Source organism: Dermochelys coriacea, chromosome 5 (assembly GCF_009764565.3).
Source record: "Dermochelys coriacea isolate rDerCor1 chromosome 5, rDerCor1.pri.v4, whole genome shotgun sequence".
Taxonomy (NCBI): Eukaryota; Metazoa; Chordata; order Testudines; family Dermochelyidae; genus Dermochelys; species Dermochelys coriacea.
In genome coordinates this window covers 65,628,923-65,642,013 of record NC_050072.1, presented here as the reverse complement: position 1 = coordinate 65,642,013, position 13,091 = coordinate 65,628,923, and positions in this window count along the sequence as shown.

The following is a 13,091-nucleotide window of genomic DNA, read 5'->3' as shown; positions in this document are numbered from 1 at the left end:
ACTGTACAGATGGTAAGCTTATGAAAATATATAGGGGGGAAAGCTAACAAAATGTTAAACAGCTGTTTCCCTATGAGAAAAGATGAAGAAAAGTGATGAGTATGGTGATGAGAATTGATCAGATAGTTTGCCTACAAATGTATGTAAGGAATACAAAGTAGTCAAATCCTGCAGTCCTTATTCAGAAAATACTCCCATCAAAGTAAGAATTTTGCCTAAAGGGAGGGGGGTGTCTTTTAGGACTCTACCTTATTGCCTTTCATATAAGAAAACTGAGGAGAAAAGGTTGTTAGAAAAGATGTTCAAGGAAAGCAGTGCAGAACTGCAATGCATTTTTAAGCTCAGTGTCTCCCAACATTTAAACTGAAGTGCATGATATTTTCTGAGCATGACACAAGCAGGCATGATGATACACTCATCACAAATAACGTTTCTTGCTTTGTTTTTGTTTGTTTTTTGTAGTTGGGGAGGGGAAACAACAACAATTTCAAAACTTGCCATCGCTCCTCTACTTTACCATCATTGTCCACTATGAAGAATCAGTCAAGTATGAACATTATTGATTTAATTGCTTAATTCTTGTTCGCCATTAATGTCAGAATAATTGTTTCATAATACACAGTTTACTGTATCATTCATAGATTCATAACTTCATAACCTAAGGCCAGAAGGGATCATCCAGTCTATCATCCTGCATCGCACAGATCAATTATAGGTAGTCTATAAATAAAGCAGTAGAAAAAATACAATGCTGTACATAAACAGTTTGAGAAGTAGGATCTTTTTGTTTGTTTTTCAACCATGCAAACAGATGTCTTATCAGCAATGGCAACTTGGTCATAGCCTCTTTGAGTACTACCCTTTTCAATTAGCTCACTTTGTCAGTGGCTCATTCCTAAAAAGGCAGCTAAACATCAGTACACTGATTGCATATTAACAGGAGTTTACAATTGATAAATCCTATCATGAATTCAAAGCATTGTTCCAAAATGTTGGGTGTCAGTTTGTCCAATTTGCAACTGCATAGGTGTGAATAATACTGGAGGGTCTTTCCCAATTTATCTTCAAGAGCTAATGTCTGTATAAGCATATCCTTTCCAAGGATTGCAGAATTATTTTTTGTTCTTGACTTATAGAACTTTAAAGGACTTCACAGCTTGTAACTGTGTAGTGAATATGTAACTGTTTGACCATTTTATTCTTGGATTAGTTGTGATACCTGAAAGGTGCTAAATGCATACGGTTAGTTCTAAAAAAAGTAGTTTTTTCATAATGTTGTTCCGTGATCTTTCCTAGAAAGCTTGCTGCTATACTGTACATTACAATTTATTTCTTATAATTTGTTTACTTTTGCACTGTTCTCTTTGACAGGTTTCAGAGTGGTAACTGTGTTAGTCTATATCAACAAAAACAATGAGGAGTCCTTGTGGCACCTTACAGACTAAAACATTTATTTGGGCATAAGCTTTTGTGGGCTCCTCGTTGCCCTAACAATTCCTTTTTATTCATTTTTCCCCAAAAAACATGGTATTTACTGTGGTGTTGGGTGGTTTCTGCAAATATAGATTTGACCCTTTGCTAATAGGTTTCACAATTTTCTCATATGGCAATTTGCAGATTCAGCAGCAATTTCAAAACAAACAAACAAAACCCTTATCTCCCTTTCTTTGGTTGGTTGTTAATGTGCTGAAGTAACTGTGGTCTGAAAGAAGAGCTTGAGGAGTACACTTTATTTAGTTTTCCATTATGTGTATTCAGATGGATTATATCCATTAGATGTGTGATTACTGTATGTTTTGCAGTGTTCTAGGGAAAGATAATTGAAGACCAATAGACATGCTACGGTAATTAAGTTCAGTTATAACATGGTAGTAAATAATAATGTTTTGTATTTTAGTTGGAGCTGAAGGAAACCCACAAAGAAGTTCAATCAATATTATTTGTTCAAATTGCCAGCAGATGTAGTCATAGAATGTGAATAAAAGTGCACAGCAAATAGTATAGGCAGAAAGTATAAGGCAGAAAATACTGGAGGTAAATTGGTGGCTAAACAACTGGTGTGAAGCTGAAAGTTTTGGTTTTCTGGAACACTTGGCTACCTTCCAGTGAAGTAGGGGGTTGTACAAATGGGACAGCCTGTGACCCTAATAAGGAGACTAATCTTAGTTGGAGACAAGCTGGAGCAGTCAAGAGGGTGTTAAATAGCACAAGCAGAGGATGCTAAGATGGCAAATGCAGTACAAACTCAGACTCAGTGGATTGCCATCAAATTGAACCACTGAGGCAAAGAACGTGAAGAGAAAAAATTGTTCAATTGCTTATATACCACAGCTAGGAGTTTGGATAACAAGCAAGAGGAATTTCAGGTTCTCATTGATAAGAAAATCAGTATTATTGAAATCGGGTGGGATGATTCATGATTAGACCAGTAAAATCACTGATTATATACCTGTGGTTCTCAAACTTTTGTACTGGTGACCTCTTTTACATAGCAAGCCTCTGAGTGCAACCCCCACTAATACATTAAAAACACTTTTTTAATATATTTAACACCATTATAAATGCTGGAAGCAAAGTGGGGTTTGGGGTGGAGACAGCTCGCAACCCTCCATGTAATAACCTTGTGACCCCCCTGAGGGGTCCTGACCCCCAGTTTGAGAACCCCTATTATATTCCATTTAAGAAGGACAGAGTGGATATAAGAGGTGTGTGTGTGCGGGGGGGGGGGGGGGGGATGGCACTCTACATTCAAGACACTGCTATTTGTTTTAGAGATTAGATAACTCATGGCCTCTGTATCTTTAATACATATCATTCAGTGTGACAACTAATAAAGCCCGGGAGAGCTTCCTGGTGGGGGTCTCGTACAGATGACTACTGAATCAAAGGAAAGAACAGGAGAAGTTACTCCTTAAGCACCAGTCTGTAATGTGTGGAAAGAGAAACTGGTTTTGTGGGTGTCATGCAGCTGATAGTAAAACATCAGTAGAGTTTCTAAAAATTATTGATGATTATTTGCTAACAGAAGATATTACACCTAACACAGGTAAATCTATTTTGGATCTCATTATGGTGAATAAAGATGAATTAATCAGTGGGTTGGAAGTTCGTGATTGCCTATAGACCTGTGATCATGACCTGATTATTCAGTATAGGCAAACAGAGGACCGTCCCAACCAGTAATACATATACTTGGTGCTTCAAATTTCCCAGATCTGAGGAAAATTGGCTGGGAGAAAAAATTTGGACAGAAAAATGTGAAAGAAATGTGGGAGTTTATTAGATGGCTACACTTAGCTTCCCTGTCTTTCTCTTTCCCCAGCTGTAAAACTTTCCTACTTTATGGGGCTGTAGTAAGAATAAACACAAGTAAAAGACTGTGGGGGTCTCAGATACTATGTAAGTACTTTAGATAGAAAGAGTGTGATGCAGAATTCTTATAAAAAAAAAGAAAAGGGAATTTTAAATAACTACCCTTCAAGTTAATGGTATCTAGTTTGCATATTAAAGCTCAGCAGTTTCTCATTGGAGTCTCAGAGTAGCAGCCTGTTAGTCTGTATTCGCAAAAAGAAAAGGAGTACTTGTGGCACCTTAGAGACTAACAAATTTATTAGAGCATAAGCTTTCGTGAGCTATAGCTCACTTCATTGGAGTCTGTTTTTGAAGCTTTTCTGTTGCAAAATTGCCACCCTTTGATCTTTTACTGAGTGGCCAGAGAGGTTGAAGTGTTCTCCTACCAGTTTTTGAATGTTATGATTCCTGATGTCAGATTTGTGTCTATTTATTCTTTTGTGTAGAGAGTGTCCAGTTTGGCCAATGTACATGGCAGAAGGGCATTGCTGGAACATGATGGCATATATCACATTGGTAGATGTGCAGGTGAATGAGCCTCTGATAGTGTGGCTGATGTGATTAGGCCCTGTGATGGTGTCACTTGAATAAATATGTGGACAGAGTTGGCATCGGGCTTTGTTGCAAGGATAGGTTCCTGGGTTAGTGTTTTTGTTGTGTGATGTGTGGTTGCTGGAGAGTATTTGCTTCAAGTTGGGGGGCTGTCTGTAAGCGAGGACGGTTCTTTCTCCCAAGATCTGTGAGATTGAGGGATCATTTTTTAGGATAGGTTGTACATCTTTGATGATGTGCTGGAGAGGTAGAACAAGGGTGACAAGTGCCTTGTATAATGGCATTAATAGTTCTCTATCTCTCTTGGACATGAGACACCTAATATATCCTCAGATCACATTTGCCTTTTTCACAGCTACATCACATTGTTGGATCATAATCCTCCTCTGATAAACCTGCACACCCAGGTCTTTCAACTCTCCTGTTGCTTCGAACTGATGAGCCTCCAGCTTGTAGCAGAATTTCTTATTAGACCCTATGTGCCTGACCTTGCACTTTGTACTATTGAATTTCATCCCATTTCTGTCACACCAGTTTATAAGGTGTGAAGTCAAAAGGATTTCAGCCTATACTTCTAGATTAGAATTTGTGTATCCACAATATCTGCCAAATACTCTGATGATTTCCTAGTGACTGTGTAAAGAAATAATTTAGTCCCAACAAAGCCTCAACTGGAAAGCAGTAAAAATAAAATGACTGAATACACACTTCTTTTAATAAATGTAAGTAAAAATAACTTTTTGCTCATCTTTTTGTCAAGAGACAATTACAAAAAAAAGGTACAGAGCTCCTTCAGCTATTAAAAGGATTCTATTAGTTGCTCACTGCATATTGTTTTAGAGTTTTGTAGTCATAATCTAAATGACAATATACAGATCTTAGTTATTTCTGAATATTCACTCAAGAGGCCTTTAAGATGCTTTATCCTACTAATGTACTAGTGTCTTCTGTAAATGAAACAGTTTGTATAAATTATAAATATTTTGTAATCCTCATTTTTAATACATGGCATTTTACATTTTCCTGTGTTCTGTCATGAAAATATTGACCTTTTTAAATAATCAAGTTTCTATGTTTAATAGAAAGACCATCCTGTTTCTCAAACTTTAAAAATCATATTACTTTTTAATATGCAGGAAAGAAAAGTTCACCATTTATTCTGCAGGGCTACATATTAATGCCTGAAAACAAGTCTCAGCAGTTTCATTACAGTCTACTTCACATTATGCAGTGTATACTATGTCAAATTTGTCAATTTAATTAAAGACATTAATGAGATTCTAATGCCCACTTAATTATTTGATTCCAGTTACCAATATTATTAATCAACCGCTTGTAATGCCGCTCTTCCCACACACATACAGCCCCTTATAAAAGTCTTACTTAGCGAAGCAACTTACAAAAGGAACATAACCTCAAAATCAGTTCTGTGTGGGAAAAGGAAAACATATCCCTTGGTGATTTCCTTGAACAAGTAGTCATGGAAAAGAAATATTTGTACAGATACATAGGTAGCGGATGCTACTAGAATGTATATAGCTGACTGCACTCAGTACTTTTTAAGAAATCCTATAGTTATGCTCAACTGTGCTATTATGATGTGTGATCTGTAGAGTTCATAACTGTTTTAAAATTTTATAGGGCTGAAATAGCTACTGAAGATGTCAGCTTGGGTCCATTTGAAACAGAAAATAAAAATGGCTATTTTTCATTCATTCAGATATAGTGCCAGAGCAATAAAATTAAAATCTTGCTATACATGTTAAAGGAAGGCCACAGACATTATTTGAGATATTGAGGGCTTCAATATGGTGCACTTAAATTTCTGTTCAATGCACCCTTTGTCTTAGAGCTGAATTCTGCCTTCAGATTTGCACCTTGTATCTCAGATATGTGGAGTAATTTAAGACAAGAACTTTCACATGCCCATGAATTTCAGATACATTACTTTTTGGGTGTCCAGCTCTGAGATCCTTGGGGATTGATTTGAACCTGAGGTGTTGAATGCCTGCTGCAATGGGAGCTGTTTTCATTGTCTTGAGTTAAAGAAAATGGTGCTCTTTAAATCTGTATGTATTTCAAATTTGTAATGCTGGCTCTCAACATGCATCAGAGTTCTACCAAAATACTTAAATCATTCCTATGCCACTATTTAAAACAAGTGGCTCTTAAGTAAGACTAGATGAACCAGTTCCCACAAGATAAAAATCAGTCCAAAGCCTTCATCCATTTCCCAACAGAGATTCAGGTTTAGATCAACTTATGTAAGGACCATTCCCCCGTTTCCTTTCAATAACTCACAGCATAGTGCCTCATCCTTTCACTACACCACTAGTTCATTCCTTTCCTGCAGTTCTCTAGGAGAATTCCTGACCCTCCACTGACATTCCACAACTCTTAAATCCCACTTTGATGCTTTGTTGAAGGTGTAGTTCTATTTTAGATGATCAGCAAGTGAATTTCTTCTTGGGTAACCAGCATAGAAACCCTAAGAACATTTTCATAAATAACAAGGGAGCTTCATTATTACATGAATATTTCAGAGTGATTCCAACTATACTGTATATGGTGTAGGTGTTAAAATTAGAAGTTATCTTTTTTAATTCTCTGGAATTTTCCAGATCCTGCTTGCAAATAAAGGGCGCTAGAGGGAAGTGTGCAATCTGGGCCTGGTTTGCAAAGAGCCTACCTCAAGAAAGGTGGGGTGAGTTGTGCCTCTCTGCCTTATGGAACAGCCTGCTTTCTCTGTGTGTGTGTTTTTGATTCCTGTGTGTTCTAGATTCTAGGAAATAAACTATTGTCACATTGCAGTCTCTCAGAAAGAGTATTTTATGTTTTTAATCTAAACTCTTTTTGTTTGTTTGCTGTGAATATAACACTACTAAGTGGGGAAGAGAAAGCTAACATTTAAATAACTACATTTAAAATTAGACATGGCTAAGCAATAGAAAATATAGTGTGGAAAATTATTATATCTTGGCAAAGGAAAGCAGTATATTACCTTCTAGGAAAGAAGAAGACCTTCCTTTCTAGGAACATTTTTTAAAAATGTTTAAGTCCCATTGAGAGTCACTTTGCTCTGCAAGAAGAAATCACAAAATGGGACTACTTAAGGGTTAAGGTGATAATTTACTTGAACAAGGGTGGCAGAATCTAATCCTCCAGTGTATTTCGATTCAGGAAATTGGTTCAGGCTACTTTTAAAAAAATAAGAGAAAAAGCAATATCAAGTAGAAAATTAACTGGGTCATCACTCAAAATATACATTATGAGTTCACAGTTGGTGTGATGCTTTTCTTCCAAAAATGCCAAAAGTGAAAACCATTTAGTAAAGATCTTCTTTCCTTCTATTTTTCCTGTTTTTCCTCATTCTTGTATACTAGCCCTAAAAAACTTCATAATAAATCAAACTAATTTAAAATAAAATGATCTTTTTTAGTGAAGGCAGTTTTAGTTTCAGCATTTTATAACCTGCGTCTGACTTCTTGGATAAAAATACATTGCATTTTTGAACAAAGTGAAGATACATAAGAATTAAAAACAGCATTAGAAGGAAAAAACCATTTCTAAGACAGTGCAGATTGCTCATATTCCCACAAGTGTACTGTTACATATTTGTGCTGCAGACAAAATACCTACCTACTCAGAAGCTTTCTATATTTCAAAAGGTGGTTCTAGGCATATGGTGGCAATAAATCTAGATGATTTACCCAGATATCTACTTGTTTTCTCTCTGCTAGTTTAAGCAATAATTTTTGCTTACATTGTTTTCACTCCCAGATTATACCGACTCTGAATTCCTGCCCCATCACAATCAGCTCTTTAAATGGTAAAATTTTGCCTGTGACAAGTATTCAGGAAGGATTACTGAGTGGAATCACCTCGTTACCAGCACTGATATTTTCTTATCAAGTTTCATACTTAATTGTGGGGAAAAAAGCAGCAAATTATTTTTTTCATAATAGTTTTCAAGTGTCTTGGAGGTAATGAGAGAAATTCTCAAATCTGTTACTTACATGCTATTGGCACTCAAAATCAGTAGTACTCACCCAGGAAAAAATTCAATCTGCTTCATGGTTTTGAGATTTCTGCAGGATTTAGACACTAATAGCTACTTCAGTCTCAGTTATATAATATACAGAAGCCAGAGAAAAAAGAAGGGAAATAGAGTAGAGGTGGGGCTAACATATATATATTTTCTCACTCCAGTACCCACTGTACCCTTTACAGTATATATAATCAAAATAATTATCATGAGAAAATAGTATGCTTACATGAGGAATGCATTTAAGGTGGGAAAGATTACTTACTACATCTTCTCCATGGATAAATATATAGACTTCTGGACAACTTGAAGGCCTTAAGTAAATTTTCAGAGAAATAGGAGCATAATAACAGCACGAAAGATCTTGTCATCATTTTTTGCATATGGCCATCATATTGCTTTCCAACTTTCTAGCTGTTGGAAGTACTATAGCATAATAGTTGTGATGGGGTTGATTGTTTCATTAAGGCACCAGTCTGTGTTGGAACTGTTGAAGCCCATGTTGGGACTACTCCAGAAGGAGCTCTAGAACTACATTGTGCCTCAGAAAAGCAGTATGGGTACATCTGCAACTCACTCAGCGCCTAAATATCCATGGTAAAATTTCCCTAAGCGCCTATGTTTCTGCTTCTGGGCATGCACACTACTGCCTTCCTCTAGGCATCAGGCACCTATCTCCTGCCTAATACCCAGTGCAATCCACAAACTGAGGGAAGATAGTTGTTCCCATGCCTATCTTGTCTGATAGGTGTGCTCATAGGTTGCCTAATTCCTCACAAAACCACGGGGGAGGTAGTGGGGAGGAGACCTTTTTAACATTTAGTCCAGTGACTGGATACTCTTTCAGGGTAGACTTGGAATTGCACTGTAAGCACAGACTAGAAAAAGAAATTGTGTTTTAAATTAATATGAAACTTAAGACAGTTTTAAAAAGGGAGACCTTTCAACTGCCTTCTTGGGTAATAAGATGATTCATAATTGCCCATCTTTCAGTTTGTTCTTACAAATAGAATGAACTTGTGGCTTTTGTGTTGGGGTAAGTGCAAGTAAGCAGTGCTGTAGCTGGAGTAATTCTGCATGACTCAACTGGAATTTTCCCTGGAACTCTATGGGAGCACATACTTGAGATTTGGTAACTCCCCTGCCCTTTCAAAGGGTGTCCCTGTGACACCTCCTGCTTTTTCTGGTCAACCTGTAGCAGGGGATCAATGGCCATTCCCTCAGACTACCCATCCTTGTTTTATTTGGTATAGCAACCATTGCCAGCAGCAGTAGATTGGAACAGCCTTATCAAATTTATTCTACTTTATTTCTTTGCAAAATAGTTTTAACCATACATATAAAAGCTGAACAAATATGTTAAACAAAGACAATTTCCTCTTACTATTTTTCTCCTTCAAAAGATAAGAGAGAAGCATGAACCTGGGAGGCATCTTTAGGTCTTTGAGGTTTTAATGTGCTGAAGGCAGATATGATGATGATCATGAATACATGTAACTTCAATAACGTTAATCTGGTATGGTTTGAAAACTCTTATAGTAGCAAAGGCTCCTGAAATTACATCACCAGTTTTTGACATTCCAAGAAAGTGTAGAACCAATTAATGCACTCATTCCTTAGATATAGCACCCACGAGGGATTTTTCCTCTGTTTGAGGCATCGGTGCTCGGAAAACCCATTTAGTCTTCCAGGGGCCTAGAAGGTCTGGGAAGAAATAATAATTAAACAGAAAATAGCAGGCAATAAGAAGGTTTACCTCCTTCACCTCAAGGGGAGTACTGAATGGAGCTAGAGCATGGTCTTCAGCCCTAACCCAGAACCCTGGGGCCAAGTCAGGGCCTTTTTTAAAATGGGGCAATCAAGAAGTTACCTGTTGTGTTTACTAGTTTAAAGATAAAGCCAGCCAAAGTCTATCTGTTGATTAACTGTTTAAAGACTGGCACCAAGGTCGCTGCAGAAGTTGTCCTGCTCTGGGTGGGCTGCCATAGGGTTGAATTACAATTTTCATAGAAATCAGTAGAATATCAGTAGTGTAAAGAAAGAGCACTGCAAACTGAAGTCCAGTCATCTCCTGGGAGTTTCCATTCTGACTACCCTGAAGATGAGCTTCTGGAAAGCTCATCATGGAAATATCTCTGGATAGCGTTTGTTGTAAATAGCATTCTCAAAAGTGGAACAGAAGAGTCCTCCTGAATCACAACACTCAGGTTCAGTATCAAAGAAGGCAGCAGCCAAGGTGTTGATGGATTTGGGTGAGGACTTTGTTTGCATCAAGCTACACAAAGGGATAAATTAACTTGAGCAATTTTCTTTATCTCAATCAATAATAATCAGACACCTGTGTCCCGGGGGAACAGTCATTCTTACCTTCAAGAGACCAGAAACAATATTAATTAATAACTGCTCTTGTCACAGTCCAATTTCTTAATAGTTTCAGAAGTCCTTAAAGAGCATAACTAAGCCTTTAGTCTATTGATTCTGAAATAATTTCCCTTGCTGGCCATCTATAAAGTGATGCCCTGTCTAGGGCCCTACTCAGCAAGTGATAGGGCAAATACATGTCCCATTCTGATAAGTATATTGGAATCATGTTTACTAAAACAGATTTCCAATGTGCATAAGTATTCACCCCTAAACATTAGTATCTGAGAAATACAGACATTTTTTACATTGAATACAGAAGTGCTTAACAAAGCAATGAAATGCTAGTACTAGTGATCACATTTTATTGGTAATAAACAAATTAATTAAAATATTCTTGAACTTTTGACATCTCTGTTGCTGTGCAATTAGTTAAGATATCCCTTAATGTCTAATCCTGGAAAAGGAAGCTGAATTCTTTTGTACATTGTTTATTGCTATTTTATTACTTCTCTCTGAATAACTGAGCTGCCTTTACTAGAATGTGAGCTAGAAAATCTAATGTGTCTTACATAAAGGTACCTTTTAAATTATACTTGGCCTCAGATATAGCTGAGACATCCCAGTTTTCCTTATATAATTGACCTTTTCCAATATGGACATCAAAAGTAATTGTCCCTATGAAGTCTCTACAAGAAAATTAAATGAGTCCATTGTCAGCCTTCACTGTTTTTGTAATCTCATATTTAGCATATATAATATTAATCTTTCTGATCGCTTGTGCTGACGTGACTACTTGCAGACAGTATGAATATGCATTTATTACAGCCAAATAGTCTCTGTCCTCTAGAGTTAAAACATCCAGTGCCACTTTGTCCATTACTCCCTCTGTCTGTGTCCTTTGGATTAGCTGGCCCAAAATTTGGCACAAGCATTTTCCATATCAGTGATGTCTTGTTTGTGTCTGATCAATATATTACTTATTGTGCCTTCCTTTCACAATTTTCTTGTCCAAGTGACCTTCACAAATTAACTTAAGAATTTTTTTCAGAATACAAATGATACTACAGTGCATTTACCTTTATAGAAAACACCATCAGCACTGGAGAGTTTGTGTGTGTGATATACCTATGGTTTAAGCATTAACTGCTTTCTCCCTACAGCATATGCAACATATATCATAGACTCATTCTCTCCAGAAGCTGTTTTAACTGTTCCCACCTGCTAGATGAAATGGCCTCTGGGTACTGTTAACGTAAATGTCAATGCAAGATTTAGTTTTTTGATCTCTAACATTCGCAATCTCATTGCAGATCTGGGATCAAGTGTCAGGCACAATTAACTTTAGTTGGATAGTCATGTGGCTGGAGCTTCGATGGTAGCCTTGAATTCTAGATAGTGTCTTCTACAGGCCTTCCTTTGAAATGTTTAACAAATGTTTGTGTTGTGTTTCAACCAAAAAAGGAACTCTATCAACACATTTGCGTAAAGATTTATGGCCAAATGTGATTCCAGATGTTTCCATATCAGCAGTGAGGAAAACAAACAAAAAAATATTTGCATGAGTATTTCCCACACTGGCAATGGTGTCAGGGACCGTATCTTTAGGCCATGTGCTAGCAGAATAAAAAGAAGACCATGATTGTTGCCAGTTTAGTAATTTTAGTAAGATTGTTTTGTTTTGAAACCAACTAAGATTTTCAATTTATAAATAAATCCCTTTCCTTGTATTGCATATAGTAATATAAAGCTATATCCCCTATTCAAAATACATTCAGAATTCTCCCAGGTTGCCCATGAATTATGATTCAGTTGATGGTATATTGGCTGTGTTCCTTGTATTTTTACAGGTTATCTGGCTGCCGGAATCTGTCCTTCTTCTTCTTCTTTTTTTTAAATGAACAGTTTGTATCAAAGTATTCTGCTAGATTACAAATCAAATCCATCCTTTCCTGGTACTGTTGTCCTTAAGGAAGCAAGAAGTTCACCAAACACCAATTGTTTTAGATTCATGCATGACACCAACACCCGTTTTTGAGCTTCAGCTCCTAGCTCTCTGGCTGAAGGAGGAGTGCAGGACTTTATGCACTTAGAAGTTGAGGATGACCTTCTATTATGACATCTTAATATGTAAGATATTCAAGGTGATTATTCACAGGCATTATTTCCAATGTAGTATCTATTTTATTGATAGAAAATAATTTCCAGTAAGAGCAGAAGCTTTGCTGTTACATCAGTCCAAATAATTATGGGCTCGATTCTCAGCTCATGTAAACAGATATAATCCTCATTGAAATGTCTCTGTTTGGCTGTGTACAAGTGAAATGGATACTGCGATCACTTTTTAGTATGATTCTCTTAAAAGCATAATGGCACAATTAAACTTTATATTGTTGTCCTGCATAACCTTGTCAGTATCTTGTGCACTATCTCTGCAGATTTGTACATGAGTGCTTCACAGGTGAAAATGCTTTACAAATGCATTTAATTTCCAGGTTTATTTGGGTGCCCTTCTAATACCTGCTCATATGTATTTATGTGGTTGAGCTGCACAAAATAGCAATGTAACTTTAAAAACTGATTTACATTCAAGTATACTGCACTTGTTGTTATGTAAATATATTTCCCCCCTTTATTGAATAAGAAACTGATAAGGCTCAGAGACACAAATAGTGATTTTTCCGAGAGAAGGTAATCTTGAAGATTATTGTAACCATGTACATGGAGTGGGACACAGGTTTTTGGAAAAGTGCATTCTGAATCTGATGTGCAATCTTTGAGC